The 19,276-nt window shown below is 39.6% G+C and overlaps 1 protein-coding gene across 2 annotated transcripts in view; it reads right to left on the bottom strand.

Annotated features, from left to right (window-relative positions):
- pbx4 (pre-B-cell leukemia transcription factor 4) overlaps positions 1–19,276 on the bottom strand; it is a 540,918-nt gene that overhangs the window by 482,861 nt on the left and 38,781 nt on the right. The gene's annotated exons all lie outside the window — the stretch shown is intronic.

Raw genomic sequence — 19,276 nt, 5'->3', positions numbered from 1 at the left:
AGTGGGACAGTGTCGGTGAAATTTGGTTGGTGTGGCCAAGTTGAGCCAAAGGGCCTGTTCCCATGCTGTATGACTATTAGGGTCCAAAATTAAAGGAGCCGGTTGAAGTATTAAATGCACAAGGACATTGAAGTTGGAGAACTGAGTGGAGGAGAGCAGCAGTGAAATTCTGAAGCAAATTATTATTAAAATAGTTGTTTAGATGGTTTAATGGTGGATTAATTCGCATGGGTGGAGTGGGATGCTGGAGAGGAGAATGTTGTTGTTTTTCTGACAAAAGATTTGCAAGTCTACACTAGCAACACCAGAAAAATATCAGTTAACTGGAGGATAGCAGTGATATTTATTCAAAAGCAGCAAAGATAAACCACGTTATTACAGACTTGTTAGTCTTATGATAGATAATTAACTGAAAAATATTCTTAGGGATAAAGTTAATCTACATTTGGATTAACAAAGATAGGCAGCATAGTTTTGATGGATCTCATCTGACCAATTTGATTGAATTTTTCAGAGGTAACAAAATGTATTAAATGTGGCAGTAAGGTTGCTGTGGTCTTCACGGACTTCAGTAATTACTTTGACAGGGTCCCTAAGGGAGATTGTCCAAAAGGTTAGAGCCATCAGGATTCAGGCAAGTTGGAAAATTTGATTTGAAATTGGCTTGGTAATAAAATAATTCAAATTTATTGTCACATACCAAGATGCAGCTATAAAGTTTGTTTTGGAGGAGTCCAATTAGACATCTCAGGCATGGTACAAGAAAGACATGAGAGAAGTGCAGAGTTAGAGAAAGAGATTAGTTCATACAGAGTAAAGGCAACATAATTTTACTATTGCAAGGTTTAGACAAGAGTCTGAAAATAACAGGAAAGAAATAGTCTATGAACCTGGTGGTGCGTGACTTTCACTTAGAGATGAAGAGAATTTGGTGAAGGCAGGATAAGTTTTTTTTAAAATAAATATAAAAATGTTGGCTGCTTTTCCTGGGCAGTAGAATGCAGGACAATATAGATGATGTCAATGCAGGAGGGCGAGGGTTGTGGGATGGCTGGACCATGTTCACAACCTTCTGCAGTTTCTTGCAGGCTTAGGTGAACAATTACCCACACCAAGCAGTGAAGTACCCTAACAAGATGCTTTCAAAAGGTACACCTGGAGAAGTTCAGGGATGCAGATGTCATTCCAAATTTTCTCAGGTTTCTGAGGAAGCACAGGCACTGGTCAACTTTCTTAGCCAGTTAATATGGGTGGACCAGGAAGTTTCTCAGAATCAGAATCATTGTCATGAACAATTCACTTGCGACAGTACAGTGCAAACAACCACATAAACTACCATACAAAAATAAATAAAAGTAGTGCCAGAAAAGTCAAAATAAAGCAGCGTCTTTGGTTCATCTATCATTCAGGAATCTGATGGCAGCAGGAAAGAAATTGTCTTTGTGCCACTGAGGGCTCAGCTTGAGGCTCTTGTACCTTTTTCCCGATGGTAGCAGAGTGAAGAGGGCATGGCCTGGGTGATGGGGTGCTTGAGGATAGAGGCTGCTTTCTTAAGACACCATCTCTTGTAAATGTCCTCAATGGATTGATGTTTGGTGCCTGTGATGTCCCAGGGTGTTTAAAAAACAGAACAGTACAGGCCCTTAGGCCCAACCCTCCACTTTAAAACCATCCATATGCTTGTCTAGTCACCTCTTTAAATTCACCAATGTACCTGCATCCACCACTGACCCAAGTAGTGCATTCCTCGCACCAACCAAGCACTGGGTAAAAAACCTTCCTCTAATATTTCCCTTGAACTTCCCACCCATTACCTTAAACCCATACCCTCTTGAATTGAGCAGCAGTGCCCTGGGAAGGAGGTGCTCGCTATCCACTATCTATTCTTAATATCTTGTATACCTCTATTGTCTTCTCATATCCTCCTCCTCCTCTCCAAAGAGAAAAGCCCTAGCTCCTCTCATCTCTGCTCATAATGCACCCTCTCTAAATCAGGTATCATCTTAGTCAATCTCCTCTGCACCTTTTCCAACACTTCCACATCTTTCATACAACGAGGTGACCAGAACTGGACACTACTCCATGTGGTCTAACCAGAGTTTTGTAGAACTGCATCATTATCTCTCAGCTTATGAAAGCTGACACCCCATAAGCTTTCTTAACTACCGTCTTACCTGTGAGGCAACTTTCAATGATATTCTCTTCCACACTACCATTAACTTTGTATTCTGCCTTGGAGTTTGTCCTTCCAAAGTGTACCACCTCACTTCTCTGGATTGAACTCCATCTGCCACTTCTCATCCCAGCTCTGCATCCTATCAATGTCCCTCTGCAATCTTCTACAATCTTTACACTATCCACAACACCACCAATCTTTGAGTCATCTGCAAACTTGCCAACCCACCTTTCTATCCCATCATCCAAACAGTTAATAAAAATCACGAAAAGCAGAGGTCCCAAACTGATGCTTGAGGGACTCCTCCAGACAACCTTGAGTTTTTTTCTTGTCCTGAGCATTGCCACCTCAGAACAAGATGGTAATGTAACCAGTCAGAATGCTCTCCATGGTATACCTGTAGAGGATCTTTAGTGGCATATTGAATTTCCTCAAATACCTCGAAAGCATAGCCGCTGGTAAACCTTCTTGGTGATTGCATTGACATGGAAGGTCCAGGACAGATCCTCAGAGATGCTGACACCCAAGAAGTTCCTGACCCTCTCCAATACAGAGCCCTCTGAGGACTGGATCATGTTCTCCCGACTTCCTCCTGAAGTCTACAATCATGGTTTTGCTAATGTCGAGTGTAAGGTTGTTGGTGAGATACCACTCAAGCTGATCTATGTTCCTCCTATACCCTTCCACATTGTCGTTTGTGATTCTGCCGACAACTGTGGTATCATAGGCAAATTTATATATAGCATTGGAGTTGAACTGGCCAGATAGTCATGGGTGTATAGTGAGTACAACACTAGACTAAGCATGCACCTATGTTGACAGTCAGTGAGGAGGAGACAATGTTTCCAATTTGCACTGACTGTGGTCTTCAGATGAGGAAGTCAAGGATCCAGTTGCAGAGGCTCCAGGATTTGGAGCTTCTTGACCAGCAATGAGGGAAGGCTGAGCTGTAATCACTGAAGAGCAGCTGTATTTATGAGTTGCTGTTTGAGGAGATTCAGAGCTGAATGGTGAGCTAGTGATATTATGTCAGCTGTGGAGCGATTGTGACGATAGGCGAATTACAGTGGGACCAGACCTCTGCTTAGGGATGTGTTAATTTTGCTATGAGCAACCTCTCAAAGCATTTCATCATCATATAGGTATGCACTGCTTAATGTCCATGATACATGGCAAAATTGGGCATTATGGACTTTGTGCAAACCCCATAGTACCGTATATATTTAGCAAAGCTATATGGGATATTGAACTTACAGTAAATTAAACTTTACATTTATTTTCACTTTTTAAACCCAATTTAACCAAGAGGATCAGGATCATCCACGTCACTTTTTAACTTCCTCATCGTGTTCCACTGGAAGAGTTTCAGGTCAAATAAACTCCACTGATGAACTTTCATTCTACAATGCCGGAAGGACCTGGCTGAGGCTCTTTTTTTAAATTTTTTTATTTTTCACACTATAAACCATATTGACCAAGATAAATACAGACACTTTTTTTCTTGAATATATACAGTGTCATTTTCTCCCCCTTTTTCCCCCCTCCCTTCCTTCCCTCCCTCCCTTACCCCCTTTCCCATTTATTTGAAGTTCAATCTAAGATACATTAAACCCATTAAACAATGTTGTCACTTAATAAAAATAAACAAGAAAATTTACCGAGTCAGTTCTTTTCATTATCTTCTCTTTCAGTCATTTTAGGTGGTGGAAGTCCATGGTAGGATTTCTCTATTGTATTTCATGTATGGCTCCCATATTTGTTCGAATATTGTGATGTTATTTCTTAAATTATATGTTATTTTTTCTAATGGAATACATTTATTCATTTCTATGTACCATTGTTGTATTCTCAAGTTGTCTTCTAATTTCCAGGTTGACATAATACATTTTTTTGCTACAGCTAGGGCTATCCTAACAAATCTTTTTTGTGCTCCATCCAAATCGAGTCCAAATTCTTTATTTCTTAGGAGGAAGATCTCTGGGTTTTTTGGTATATTGCTTTTTGTGATTTTATTTAATATCTGGTTTAGATCTTCCCAAAATTTTTTCACTTTCTCACATGTCCAAATTGCATGAATTGTTGTTCCCGTTTCCTTTTTACAGCGAAAACATCTGTCTGATACTGTTGGGTCCCATTTATTTAACTTTTGAGGTGTGATGTATAGCCTGTGTATCCAGTTATATTGTATCATGCGTAACCTCGTGTTTATTGTATTTCTCATAGTTCCAGAGCATAGCTTTTCCCATGTTTCATTCTTTATCTTTATGTTTAGATTTTGTTCCCATTTTTGTTTAGGTTTACCATTTGTTTCCTCATTCTCCTTTTCTTGCAGTTTGATGTACATGTTTGCTATAAATTTTTAAATTATCATTGTGTCTGTAATCACATATTCAAAATTGCTTCCTTCTGGTAACCTCAGACTGTTTCCCAATTTGTCCTTCAAGTAGGTTTTTAGTTGGTGGTATGCAAACATTGTATCATGAGTTATATTATATTTATCCTTCATTTGTTCAAAGGATAATCATTTACTTCCCAAAAAACAATTTTCTATTCTTTTGATCCCTTTTCTCTCCCATTCTCTAAAGGAAAGGTTATCTATCGTGAAAGGGATTAGTTGATTTTGTGTCAATGTTAGTTTTGGTAGTTGGTAATTTGTTTTATTCCTTTCTACATGAATCTTCTTCCAAATGTTGAGCAGATGATGCAATACCGGTGAATTCCTACGTTGCACCAATTTTTCATCCCATTTATTTGGTATATGTTCAGGTATCATCTCCCCTATTTTATCTAGTTCTAATCTGGTCCAATCTGGTTTTTCCTTTGTTTGATAAAAATCTGATATGTATCTTAATTGTGCAGCTCTATAATAATTCTTAATGTTTGGTAGTTGTAAGCCTCCTTGTTTGTACCATTCTGTTAATTTATCTAGTGCTATCCTCGGTTTCCCCCCTTTCCATAAGAATTTCCTTATTATTTTCTTTAACTCTTTGAAGAATTTCTCTGTTAGGTGAATTGTTAATGACTGAAATAAGTATTGTATCCTTGGGAAAATGTTCATTTTAATACAGTTTACCCTTCCTATCAGTGTTGGTGGTAAGTCTTTCCAGTGCTCTAAGTCGTCTTGTAATTTTTTCATTAATGGATGATAATTTAGTTTATATAGATGGCCGAGATTTTTATTTAATTGTATACCTAGGTATCGCATTGCTTGTGTTTGCCATCTAAATGGCGATTCTTTCTTAAACTTATTCATTGGCATTGCTTCATTTTTATTTGCGTTGATCTTGTACCCTGATACTTCTCCATATTCCTTCAATTTCCTATGTAATTCTTTTATTGATATTTCTGGTTCTGTTAAGTATATTATAACGTCATCTGCAAATAGACTGATTTTATATTCCTTCTCTTTTATTTTTATCCCTCTTATTTTATTTTCTGTTCTTATCAGTTCTGCTAGTGGTTCTATAGCTAACGCAAACAGTGAGGGAGATAGTGGACATCTCTGCCTTGTTGATCTGCTTAAGTTAAATTGTTTTGATACATATCCATTTACTGTCACTTTCCCCAATGGCCCCTTATATAATGCTTTAATCCAATTAATATATTTCTCTGGTAGGCTGAATTTTTGTAGTACTTTGAATAAATAATTCCATTCTACTCTGTCAAAGGCCTTCTCTGCGTCTAAAGCAACCGCTACTGTTGGAGTTTTATTTCCTTCTACTGCATTAATTAAGTTAATAAATTTACAGATATTGTCCGTTGTTCGTCTTTTTTTAAGAAATCCAGTTTGGTCTAGATTTACTATTTTTGGTACATAGTCGGCCAGTCTGTTTGCTAATAGTTTAGCTATTATCTTATGATCTGTGTTAAGTAGAGATATTGGTCTATATGACACTGGTTCTAGTGGGTCTTTCCCTGTCTTTGGTATTACTGTAATTATTGCTGTTTTGCATGAATCTGGTATGTTTTGTGTTTTATCAATCTGGTTGATTACTTCCAGGAGGGGAGGAATTAATAAGTCTTTAAATGTTTTATCGAATTCTATTGGGAATCCATCCTCTCCTGATGTTTTATTGTTCGGTAGTTTTTTTAATATCTCCTGTAATTCTTCTATTTCAAATGGTTTTATTAATTTATTTTGCTCCTTTGTTTGTAATTTCGGTAGTTCAATTTTAGTTAGAAATTCATCTATTTTGTCTTCTTTCCCTTCGTTTTCAGTTTGATATAGTTGCTCGTAGAATTCCCTAAAGTTTTCATTGATCTCCATTGGATTATATGTAATTTGTTTGTCCTTTTTCCTTAATGCCAATACCATTCTTTTAGTTTGTTCTGTCTTAAGCTGCCACGCTAGAATTTTGTACATTTTTTCTCCTAGCTCATAATATTTCTATTTTGTCTTCATTATGTTCTTCTCTACCTTATATGTTTGTAGTGTTTCATATTTTATTTTTTTGTCTGCCAATTCTTTTTAGTTGTATCTTCCTTTATTGCTAATTCTTTTTCTACATTTATTATTTCCCTTTCCAACTGTTCTGTTTCCCGATTGTAGTCCTTCTTCATCTTAGTTACATAACTTATTATTTCCCCTCTGATGAATGCTTTCATTGCGTCCCATAGTATAAACTTATCTTTCACTGATTCCATGTTTATTTCAAAGTACATTTGAATTTGTCGTTCAATTAATTCTCTAAACTCCTGACTTTTAAGTAGCATGGAGTTTAATCTCCATCTATACATTCTTGGTGGGATGTCCTCTAGCTCTATTGCCAATAACAGGGTGAGTGACCCCGATAATAGTCTAGCTTTATATTCCGTTTTCCTAACTCTCCCTTGAATGTGGGCTGATAACAGGAATAGGTCTATCCTTGAGTATGTTTTGTGCCTACCCGAATAATATGAATATTCCTTTTCCTTTGGGTGTTGTTTCCTCCATATATCCAAAAGTTGCATTTCTTGGATTGATTTAATTATAAATTTGGTTACTTTGTTCTTTCTGTTAGTTTTTTTTCCAGTTTTATTCATGTTTGAGTCCAAATTAAGGTTAAAATCCCCTCCTATTAGTATGTTCCCTTGCGTAACTGCTATCTTCAATAAGATATCTTACCTAATGAAGATCAAAAATTTATGCGAGTATACATTGAGTAAATTCCAAAATTCTGAATATATCTGACATTTTATCATTACATATCTCCCTGCTGGAGATATCATTTCCTCTTCTATTTTGATTGGTACATTTTTATTCATTAATATAGCTACTCCTCTGGCTTTTGAATTATATAATGCTGCTGTTACATGTCCTATCCAATCTCTCTTTAATTTCTTGTGTTCCACTTCAGTTAGATGTGTTTCTTGTATGAATGCGAAATCAATTTTTTCTTTTTTCAGTAAATTTAACAGTTTCTTCCTTTTGATTTGTTTATGTATTCCATTAATATTTTAAGTCATATAGTTCAACATAGTCATTTCATACTTTGTTTATCTTTCCTTTCCGTTTCCTCATCACCACCTTTCCTTCTTATCCATTTCTGTTTTTTTTTTAAAACACATTATAAGACAACATTTCTAAAACATAAAATATTTCCACTATTCTCATATCTAAAATTCCTTTAACCCCAATAGTCCCTCCCCTTTCTGAGTTGCCCTTTGTCCCTTGTCGGGCAACCACATCTCCCCTCTCCATTTGGATTTGCGAATCCGCTTGCAAGCGTCAACTGATTTCGCAGTGACTGTTATTCTTCCCAACCCAGCCCCCCTCCAGAAAAGATTTTAATCTTCATATATAACAAAAGTCACTCTCTTAATTCTTTCCTTCCTTTCTTCCCTTTCTTTCCCTTCTTAGTTCCCGTTGTTTTTGGTTTTTCTTTCTTTGCTGCCATTTTCTCCACACTTTCACTTTCAATTTGTTATGGTTTCTGTGTTAGTGCCTTTGTTTTTTCTTGGTGCCTGCCACATTGACCACCGCCAGTGGGCTGATATCGCCTCAAACCGTACATCTTGGCGCCTCACAGTTCGGCGGGCAGCAACCTCCTTTGAAGAAGACCGCAGAGCCCACCTCACTGACAAAAGACAAAGGAGGAAAAACCCAACACCCAACCCCAACAAACCAATTTTCCCCTGCAACCGTGTCTGCCTGTCCCGCATCGGACTCGTCAGCCACAAACAAGCTTGCAGCTGACGTGGACATTTACCCCCTCCATAAATCTTCATCCGCGAAGCCAAGCCAAAGAAGAGACCCTTTTTTCACTTTTCTGGAGAGGGCTGGAATTCCCCTACCGGCCACTACTCCATCACGTGACTCCTCCGGCTGAGGCTCTTCTTAGGGAGGTGTTGGCTTCTTCAAGAATATGTGTTGCTTGCCTAGTTTGATTTTTCTTTATAAATTTCTTTATATGCAGCGAACACTGCATAATCACTCCTCCCCATCGGTGAAAAGTATTTATTCAGTGTTGGGTTCAGGAAGTTGTAAAGGATTTGTCTAACCCCTTAACCATGAACCTCTTCTGCTCTTGTTCTCCTCCTACAGTTTCCTCTCCCTAGCCTCCTCTTCAGCGATTCGCTCTTGCTCCAGCAGCTCATTTGTTAGTTCCTCATGTACCACCTCTAGGAGTTCTTCAATGTCCTCATCATCTATGTCTAGGTTCAGATTATGGTTTACCATGTCGACAACAGCTCTATTAATCTTTGCATTATCATCATCCTTTTCAAATCCCTTAGTCAAGCGCATTCAGTATTATTTTTTCCCTATGTCATTCATGCACTCTGGTCATGCCATATCCCAGGCCCAAGCAAGGTTCTTTATGCAGTGGAAAATGCTGTCCTCCTTCCAGAACTGCATTAGTTTCTTGCCAGTGTCATTAGTTGCAGCATCAACCTGAGCAAAGGTTCTCCTCGGGAAGTAGGCCTTGAATACTGCAATAACCCATTGGTCCATTGGCTATTCAAGAAGTGGTGCTGGATGGGATAAAGTGGAGGTGGAGGAGCATTGAAAGGTATATGCCTTCTTCCAAGCAGTACTTATCCACTTCACTGGCACAGCAATCAAGGGCATCCTGAAACAGCATTTGTGTTATGTTCCTGTAATAAACTGATATGGTGTCTTTGTTAATGTTCTTGAAAGCCCTGGAGTTTTCACTATGCCAAATAAGAAATGGCTTTTGTAGCCAACAACACTGTCACTGTCTTTAAAAGTTTAAAAGCCTTGCATTGACTTGGCCTCCTTTCAGACATTCACTTCCAGAATAAGGATGTTTTGTCATATTAAAAATTTGCTGAGGCAAATAACCTCCCTCTACAATTAGTTTATCTAAGGTTTCAACTAATTCTTCTGCTGCTTTCACATCAGTAGTCGCAGACTCACCACTCACTTTCATATTATGTAGCAAGAAACTCTGTTTGAAGCACCTGAACCACCCAGATTTAGCACTAAACTCAATATTGCAGTGTAGTCCTGGTTTTTCTTTAATCATCTGGAACAAGCTTCCTGCCTTAGCAGTGATCATCAATGTGCTGAGAGGCTTGTGTGTTCGGTCCTTAATCCATGTCATTAGCAACATCTCCATAACAGTTATGGTCCCTCTCACATTTTCGTTAGCTTTGTAACTTTCAGTGGAGCCAACCCTTTTAACAGCTTGAGAATTTTTTCGTTGTTTTTGAGGATCATTGTGATTGTCAAGTATGACATGCCTAAATCACAAGCAATAGCATTCACTGTTTTTCCACCTTTGTGTTGTTAAATAACCTTTGTTTCACTTCCAAATCGATATTTCTCCTTTTGCCTCTTGCAGCTGCTATCACTAGTTTTGCTGCATTTGGGAGCCACAATTGATAGAAAGTACAGTACCTACATATATAAGACTTTGTATACAAAAGACATAAGATACACATCGCTTGTGGGAAGTTGTTGCGTACGTCCAGTTATGTCCCATTCTCCGATCAGGATTTCTAAACTATTATAACCTTGGGACCATGGACGACAAATGTATATGCAGGCGAACGTTGCCCAAATGGACATTAAGCAGTGCATACCTATATGTTATTGCTACTGGGCAATAGTCATTGAATCACCTCACTCTGCTTTACTTGGACACAGAGAGGACTTTTGAAACAAATGAGAACCTCTGATTGCAGCAGTGAGATTGAAAATGTCCGTGAATATGCCAGCTAGTTGGTTAGCACAGATTTTCAGTGCCCCACCAAGTACATCGTCAGGGCCTAACACCTTAACCTTACAAAGGTTCACCCTCATAAATGATATTCTGATGTCAAACTCAGAGCAGACTTCTCAGGGTCCTCAGCTTTTGCAGGGATTCTCGGAAGAACTGTTGGGTTCTCCTTCTCTAAGCGGGCATAGGTGTTCAACTCATCGGGTAATGAAGCATAGTCATCTAGGTGTTTACCCTAGCTTTGTAGACAATAATGGCCTGCACTCCCTGCCATAGCTGGCGTGTGTTGGTCTCTAACTTGGTCCAGAATTACTACTTTGTTTCAGTGAGCCTCTGCACATTATACGTATGACTTGTAGAGATTTGGATCCCCCAGCCTTAAATGCCCTTGATCTCACCTTCAGCAGGTTGCAAATCTTCTGATTCATCCGTGGCTTCTGGTTGGGGAACACCTGGTATATACGCATGGACACACTCAACCACGCAGGTCTCGATAAAGTCAGTGACGTTACATATTCATTCAAGTCTAAGGATGAGTTCTTGAATATGGTCCAGTCCACAGATTCAAAGCAGTCATGCAGACACTCTTCCACCTCCCTCAACCATACTTTCGCTGTCTTCACTATTGGTGTTGTGGACCTCAGTCTCTGCTTGTATGCCAGGAGTAGAAGTACAGCCAGGTGATCAGACTTGCCAAAGTGCAGTTGTGATACAACTCGGTAGACGTTCTTCATGGTGGTGTAACAGTGCTTGAGTATGTTGGTTCCTCTGGTCTTGCATGTAACATGTTGGTGGTAGTTTGTTAGAGTCTTCTTCAGGTTGGATTGATTGAAGTCCCCTACAATGATCAGGAAGGCATCAGAGCCATTTCTAGAGAGGTTTACTTCAAGGAATTTAATACTGACAATCTCCACCTCATCACTGTTAATACAAACTGAGGAGTCAGCTCTTTTCCTCTCTGAAGTCTACAACAAGCCGATTGGTTTTGCTGAATTGGAGAGGAGGATGCTGTCCTAGCACCAACTCATTAGTCCCTCCTATACTCCTTCTACACACCAATTCATTACGGTTAGGGATCCTACCAAACACAGTGGGGTCATCCACAAATTTATAGAGGCAGTTGAAGTGGGATTTAGCCTTACAACTATGTATGTACGTAGAATCAGAGGCTGAATACACAGGCTCAAAGCCTGTCACTGCATTCTTCATTGGCAGCAAGATGATAGTGGCCTTCTTGAAGGTGTTGCTTGAGGCTATAGGAGAAGTTGAGGAGGTCTGTGAATACAGTTGAAGTTAGCACAATGCCATTACAGCGCTAGCAATTGGGACTGGGGTTCTTATCCCACGCTGTCTATAAGGAGTTTGTACCTTGCCCTGTGTTTATGTGGGTTTTCCCCAGGGCTCCAGTTTCCTCCCACCGTTCAAAATGCACCATGGCTTGTAGGTTAATTAGGTGGCACTGGCTAATGGGCCGCAATGGCCTGCCAGTGTGCTGTAGGTGTAAAACATTTTTTTTAATTAAAAAACCCACAGCTGGTCTATGTAGGCTCAGAAGATATGTCCAGGAACACCATTTGAGTAGGCTATGCAAATGATTAGCTGGTTAGACAAGATTAAATTCCATTGGCTATTGATCTGCCTACGAAGTGTAAAGTGTTGCACTTTGGAAGAGCATCAAGATACACAATAAATTGGGAATGACTAGGAAATAGAGAGACTTGGAGGATTCCCGAAGAAGGAAGTATAGGTAGTTAAAGTGAGGATGAAAGCATGTAGGATACTTAATCAGGCTGGCCATATAAGAGAAGGGAGGTCATGGTGCAACAGACCAGCGAGATGGTCTGCACAAGCTGCAGTCGACTTGCAGCATTGGGCTGCTGGAGACTGGCTCATGAAAACCAGGTATCGGAACCAGGAATCAAGAGGATGCTGAGGGCAAGGTGGCTCTGTAAGGCTTCCTGCTTTGCGTTTCCATTTCACAATTAAGTGGGTGAAAGATTAGCATGGATGTGGTGAGCCAAATGGCCCAGGTGTATCCTCAACAAGACATCCTTATTCTTGTCATTAAACCCTCTTGTACATCAAGTTAACATGCAAATGTTCTCCAAATTTGCTGTGCCTGCATATAGGCCTTCAGTTACTTGTGTACAAGTCCATCCAAGCCCCTTGAAACTTTAAGTATTCCCTGCCATCCAACCCAAGAACAAAGATTTTTGTGAGACAAACAACAGCTAAACCACAAAAAAAACCTTGATACCTGCTATACTCTAGAGAACTACTGACTCCATTTTTGGAAAAGGGACATGACATTTGCATTCATCTCTAAAATCCAGGTAAAATATCACCAGCACGTACAGCATGCACAACATCTCTGTAACCACTTTCTTGAAATACTTAGGATGCATCATCATGTTCAGAAAGATGCATTGGTTTTTATCTTCATTATTTTGCTTCATTATTCATCTTTAATGGTAGGAATTGCTTCGTTCCTCTGTCTCTTGGATACATCCAATATAAGTGATCAACTCTGCTCTGTCCTTTGCAACAAGGACATCCCATTGGCCAGCTATTTCAATCCCACACAAAAGCTTATATTCTGGCTCAACAGTCTACAACCAGACAGCATCAGTAGCCCCTTTCCCATTTGCACCCACTAAATTGGAAGTACAGTGTTCTGGGAGAGGAATGGTTCTTTGGCTTTTCACACTTGACCACTCCTAACTGGGACACTAAATGCTTTCACACTTGCAAGGAGCCATCCCCCAGGGTTAGGACTGTTCTACCTTCTACTGGTGACATCATGATGCATCAAGCAATGGTGGATCTGCCCTAAATCCTAATCAATGTATATTATATTTGAACAATATTAATCATGCATAATTATAACATAATTGAGTTTTATGTACAGCACAGTATGGGCCCTTCAGCCCATTGCTGTGCCAACCTATATAAACTTTTAAGGGACAGTGGGAAAGTGTGAGCAATAAATAGCAATACCAGATAATTTTTAAACAGGGTGGGAAAATTGGTAGCATATAGTGCTCAATTTATCGTGTGGGAAAATTGGTAGTGCTATTGCATATAATTTATAAATACCGTGGGAAATAGCAATGGAGAACCTTCCAGAATTCCATGTGACAGAGAAAAGGCTATATGCACAGCTGCATACATGGAGCATTCATAGAGGGGGTTTCTTTACTGCATGGAATTCTGGGAGGAAGGTGTCCGCCATTGCTTCCCCCCTTCCCCCCCCCCCCCCGCATGGTCTTTATAAATTGTGTGCTATAGCACCACCAATTTCCCACGCTGTTTAAAAATTGTCCATTATTGCTGTATATTGCTATTTATGTCCTCTCTCCCACACTGCGACTTTCCTGCAGCAAAGTTTATAACTTCATTTTAATCTTTTTTCCTGCACTCACAAAAACTTGGGTCATTTCAATCCTATAAAGCAATTACCCAATTCACACTTGCCTGATTGCAATGCCAACGTCTGCAGTCACCATGGATTGTACTAGGGGTAGAAGCCGTCAATCCCCAGCGTTATTCCTGGGATCATTTGCAAGTGTGAAAGGGGCTAATATCAACTTCCAATTTCAAGTAACATCATATCCCAGTCTCTTGCTTTCCCTCATCTCTAACTCCCTCCCCACCACCATCACAGAGCATCTAGCCCCTTTCACATTTGCAAGTGATCCCAGGAATTAACTGCCAGTCGGCCTTTAAACTGTTTAGTGTGAAAGCAAAATCAGCTCATCACCAGCATCAGATGATGTCATCGCACACCATGGATTGATGGCCTCAACCCCTAATACAATTCCCGACATCTGCAGACGCTGGCGTTGCAATTAGGCAAGTGTGAAACTGGCATTGTGGGATTGAAATGACCCAAGTTTTGGCTGGAGTGCTCGAACTAGTAGGAAGATTAAAATGAAGATATAAACTTTGTCATGGGAAAGTGGCAGTGGGAGAGGAAATAAATAGCAATAGCAGACAATTTTTAAACAGTGTGGGAAAATTGGTAGCGCTATAGCATACAATTTATGAAGTCTGTGGGGAAAAGCAATGGCAGACCAGACTTCCCAGAATGCCACACGACAGAGAAACCCCCTCCATGAATCCTCTGTGCATGCAGTGATGCATATTTTTTCTGCTGCACGAATTTCTAGGATGCCAGGTCTGCCATCGCTTTTCCCCCATGCTATACAAATTGTACACGACAGCACTACCAATTTCCCCATGATATACAAATTGTACGCGATAGCGCTACTAACCTCCCAAGCCGTACAAATTGTACGCTGAAGCACTACTGTGACAGATGTTATATTTTATATATAGATATGTTTTTGAAAGATAGATTGTGGTGTTTAGATACAAATCTCAAATGCAAGAGCTATGAACAAGGTGGTGTCTACAAGTCTGCAACGATGATAGACTCCTATGCTAGAGATTTTCAAAACGAGGTACAAATGAAAGGGCCCATCTCAGGAAACTGTTAAGATCTCTCATTGATTTTGGGATTCATCAAGCCATTTTGGTGAGTGTGCTGTTTTAGGAGGGTCATGTGGTTTTGCAAGCAGAGAGTCAAACAGGCTTTTCTCTGAGTGTGACACAAGGCCTTTTCAGTTGGGCCAGTTAACGCTGCTGCAGCCTTTTAGGGTTGCCACTTGAAAGGTGTGTTTGCAATTTTAAATTCACTCCTGTTGCTGGCCTCAAGGTGGAGGGTCCACCTGAAAGGGCCTTTTCCTATCCAGAGGTGCCTCATAGCACCTCCGGATCTGATGGAGGCAGGGCAAATGGTGCCACAGCACCACCCGTAATAAATATGCGGCAAAGCAATGGCTGTCCTCCCTACCCATAATACCCAATGAAGGTGAGAGCAGCCCCACAACAGCCAGCCCTCGCCAACTTCCACAGTGGGGCGGGAACCAATCAGACAGCTGGGCATTGGGTTACGGGCTAATCATCATCAGGTAACCGCTTACCACGGAGGAGGGTTGATGTTGGCATCTCTGCCGCATTCAGGTGAGTATGTCTTTAGCAGCGGTGGAGGGGGGGGGGGAATTATGCAGTTTTACAAGGGTGTGTTCAGGCCTCTTGAAAGAGCCTGAAGGGGGGGATGGGGAAGGGAGAGAGAGCAAGAATTTAGTTGTACAATTCAGCAGCTGCACCTAGAACATGAAAAGCTGCCATTTTGAAGTTCAGCCTGGTCAAAGGCCTTGTAGTCCATACAACAGATGGCTGGCTATATAATGTTTCACTTGAAATAAGGGAAACAGAAAAGGAAATCTGTGGTGACCTGAAAGAAAGAGGTTATCATCTGAAAAAACCCTGATGGGGCAAGTTTCTTCAGCAAGACACTGAAGTGGCTGGTTACAAGGAATCAGTTGTGGGTGTCCAGCAAACAACAAGTCTCTCTCTGAAAACCAACAAGAACCTTCCTGAGTGGTAACCATTTATCTTTCTAGCACCAAAGTAGAGTGAACTTCAGTGCACAGTATAAGAATTGCCTGCAACCAGTGAACTTGGAGGAATGGGATTGGGCTGTGAATCAAATAACTTTTACATACACATGTGCTTAGAATTAGAAGGGGGTTAAGTTAATAGTAACAAGTTAAAGTTTGATCCTGCTTTTAGGTTTAAAGAAAATTAAAAGTAACTAAGTAACCATTTGTCTTGGTGAATATCTATTGCTGCTTGGTTTTGGGGTCCTCTGGGCCTGTAACACTACCAACTTTCTCATTCTATACAAATTGTAGCGATAGCACTACCACCTTCTCCATGCTATACAAATTGTACACAATAGTGCTCCCAACTTTTCCCATGCTGTATAAATTGTGCACTAAAGCACTACCAACTTTCCCACAGTTTATAAATTGTCTGCTATTGCTATTTATTGTTAGCACTTTTCCCTCAGACCCTTATAAAGGTTTATATAGATCGGCACAACAAGAAGAAGCTGAAGGGCTCACACTGTGCTGTACATAATGCTTAATTATGTTTATAATTATGCATGATTAATTTTGTTCAAATGCAAGATCATTAATACATTGATCAGGATTTAGGGCAGGTCCACCGTCATTCACTGCATCATGACATCACCGGTCGAGTAGTCCTATTCTTGGGGATGGCTCCTTGCAAGTGTGAAGGTGTTCAGTGTCCCAGTTAGGAGTGGTCAAGTGTGAAAAGCCAAACCCCCATTCCTATCCCAGGACAATGAACAGCCAATTTTGTGGGATGCTTCTGTCCTCAGTCCCATCTCTATCACATTTACTTTCACTATTTTCCTTTATGTATAAATCTCCTGCTATCGGTTTTCTATTATTTGTTAGTATAGTCCCATTAGGGTTTCTTAGCACTGAAAGGAGAATCCCAAGACACAGAAGTACTGCAATGCACATTAGGCAATGATAGTGATGGAGAAGCTTTGAAATCTGAAAGTTTTATATATTGTGAGAGAGTACATAGTGAGGTGGATGGTTGAGTTGTTTTGAACACAGCATAATCTTTTCCTGAATTTACCATCATACTGAAAAAGAGAATTATAATTCTAATCAGTGCTTGAATGATCAGGTTCCAACCTAACCTAGCCTCAATACAACATCACCATTACTAAAACAAGTCTATCAAGATCAAATAATTTGGAGATTTCCTCTTTCAAATATTTAATTCCAAGTTGCATACCTTTCTGTTTTAGTGCAAATTATCATATTTACTAGCTTTGGTTCATATGGAGTAAAAAGGAGGGTTAATGAAATACAATTCTGAGCAATAGAACCATTAATTTATTTTAACAAACCTAGGCTATGCTGTTGGAATTTCATTTTGCAAGCTCATTGTGCAATCTTTTAATTTTCCTCATCCTGGCTTAAATAGTGTTAATTTACTTTATTTAAAGCATAGAAATAAGCCTTCTCTTGTAATTACAAACCATGAAAATACTGCACATCTGAAAAGCATAAGGACAGGAAATAATATCAAAGTGTATTATGGAACAGCTCAAAGTTATCAGGATAACATTTTACCAAAAAAAATTGTGATGTCACACCTGATTAACATTTTGCATAACGCAAGCTTAATTCTTCTGTCTTGCAAATATTCATTGCAAAAATAAAAACAATGCATAAGATTTTGTTAAAATACCTCAATAATTAAAACATTTAACAGATTGCTATGTAGAGAATTCTAAATTAACAGACTTCTATACACCATGGTAAAAGAATGCAACATAAAGAGTCCATTAAGTTTTTATTAACTTAACTCTTCAAAACACCCACAGCTCCCCAGAGATGAAGTTTAAAGAGGTTCTCTTCCAACCATACGTGGTTTACAACAGGCCTTGATCTTGCTTGTCTAGAGTCCTGCACATCAACCCTAAACTACAACATACACATCAAAAAAAGATTTGTGTTTATATGGCACCTTTATGGGCTCTGGTCATCTCTAGTACTTTACAGAACCAATTAAGTGCTACTGAAGTACAATCATTTTAAAATAAGAAACATGGCAACCAATTTACATACAGCAGGATCACAACAACAGCCAAATGCAACCTGGTTTATTGATTTTGATAGATTTATTGGCCAGGGAATAGTAGTAAAAATGCTGGTTTCCAACAAAGATCAGTGTTAAACCCTGTACTAGAAATAGTAACAGAATTAACACTGATAAAGCAATCAATGTTTGCCAGATTATTTTTCCCTGCCTAACAATAATGTAGTTCATCAATGTTTCTCATTTACAGTGTGACAGATTGTTATATTTTATATTATATATAGATATGTTTCAAAGGAGATAAATTGTGGCAGGTTTTTTTTAAAGTGCAGGTCACATAGAAACACTTCAAAACAGATTTCATTTAAAATGCCAGAGCTCTGCTCAAGCCATTCAGTCCAGGCTCCGGGTGCCTTTGCAAAAACTTTGAAGAATGCTTGTAAGGACTTCACAAGTAGGTGTTAATTGGAGTTGCTGTGGAGTAATTGTTTTTGGAAAGCAACAGATGAACGACTCAGAAGATTGGGTCCAGTGCTGCAGTCTGGGTGCAGTTTGATGTTCTAAGAGGGTCATGTGATTGAAAGAGACAGAGAGACAGTTCAGCAGCTGGGACTGGAACAGGACAAGCCAGTAGAAAAGTCCCATTTTGAAGTTCAGCCTGGTCAAAGCCCTTGTAGTCCATACAAGAGGAGATGGCTAGCTGTATAATGTTTCACTTGAAATAAGGGAAACAGAAAAGGAAATCTGTGGTGACCTAAAAGAAAGAGGCTATCATCTGGAAAAACCCTGATGGGGCATGTTTCTTTGGCGAGAGACTGAAGTGGCTGATCAGAAGGAATCATTTGTGGGTGTCCAACAAGCAATAAATCTGTCTGAAAACCAACAAGAACCTTCCTGAGTGGTAACCATTTACCTTTCAAGCACCAAAGCCTGATGAAATTCTGCTCAAAGTATAAGAATTGCCTGCAACCAGTGAACTTGGAGGAATGGAGGAATGAGATTGGACTGTGAATTAAAGAACTTTTCTGAACTTGTATATACATGACATACTCGTGCACTTAGAATTAAAAGAGGTTTGTTAATAGTAATGTTAAAGTTTGATCTTGTTTTCATGTTTAAAGATAATTAAAAGTTACTTCTGTTTAAATAACCATTTGACTTGGTGAATTTCTATTGCTGCTGCGTTTTTGGGTCCTCTGGGCTCATAACAGCTTAAAAAGTGACATGGCAGGGGATGGAGCAGAGCCTCAGGCATGAGATGTGATAGAGGGGATGGGTCTTTGAATGGAGAAATGGAGGAAAGGAGACAGAGGGATGAGGGAGATAGGGGAGTGGCCTAACAGAAACCAGAGGTCAATGTTAATGCTATCTGGTTGGAGAATGCCCAGACAGAATATTAGGTGGTGCTCCTCCAATTTACAGGTGGCCATGAACAGATGGTGGC

Source organism: Narcine bancroftii, chromosome 3, assembly GCF_036971445.1.
Source record: "Narcine bancroftii isolate sNarBan1 chromosome 3, sNarBan1.hap1, whole genome shotgun sequence".
In the NCBI taxonomy this organism is placed as follows: Eukaryota; Metazoa; Chordata; class Chondrichthyes; order Torpediniformes; family Narcinidae; genus Narcine; species Narcine bancroftii.
This window is presented reverse-complemented; position numbering and strand designations above follow the sequence as displayed.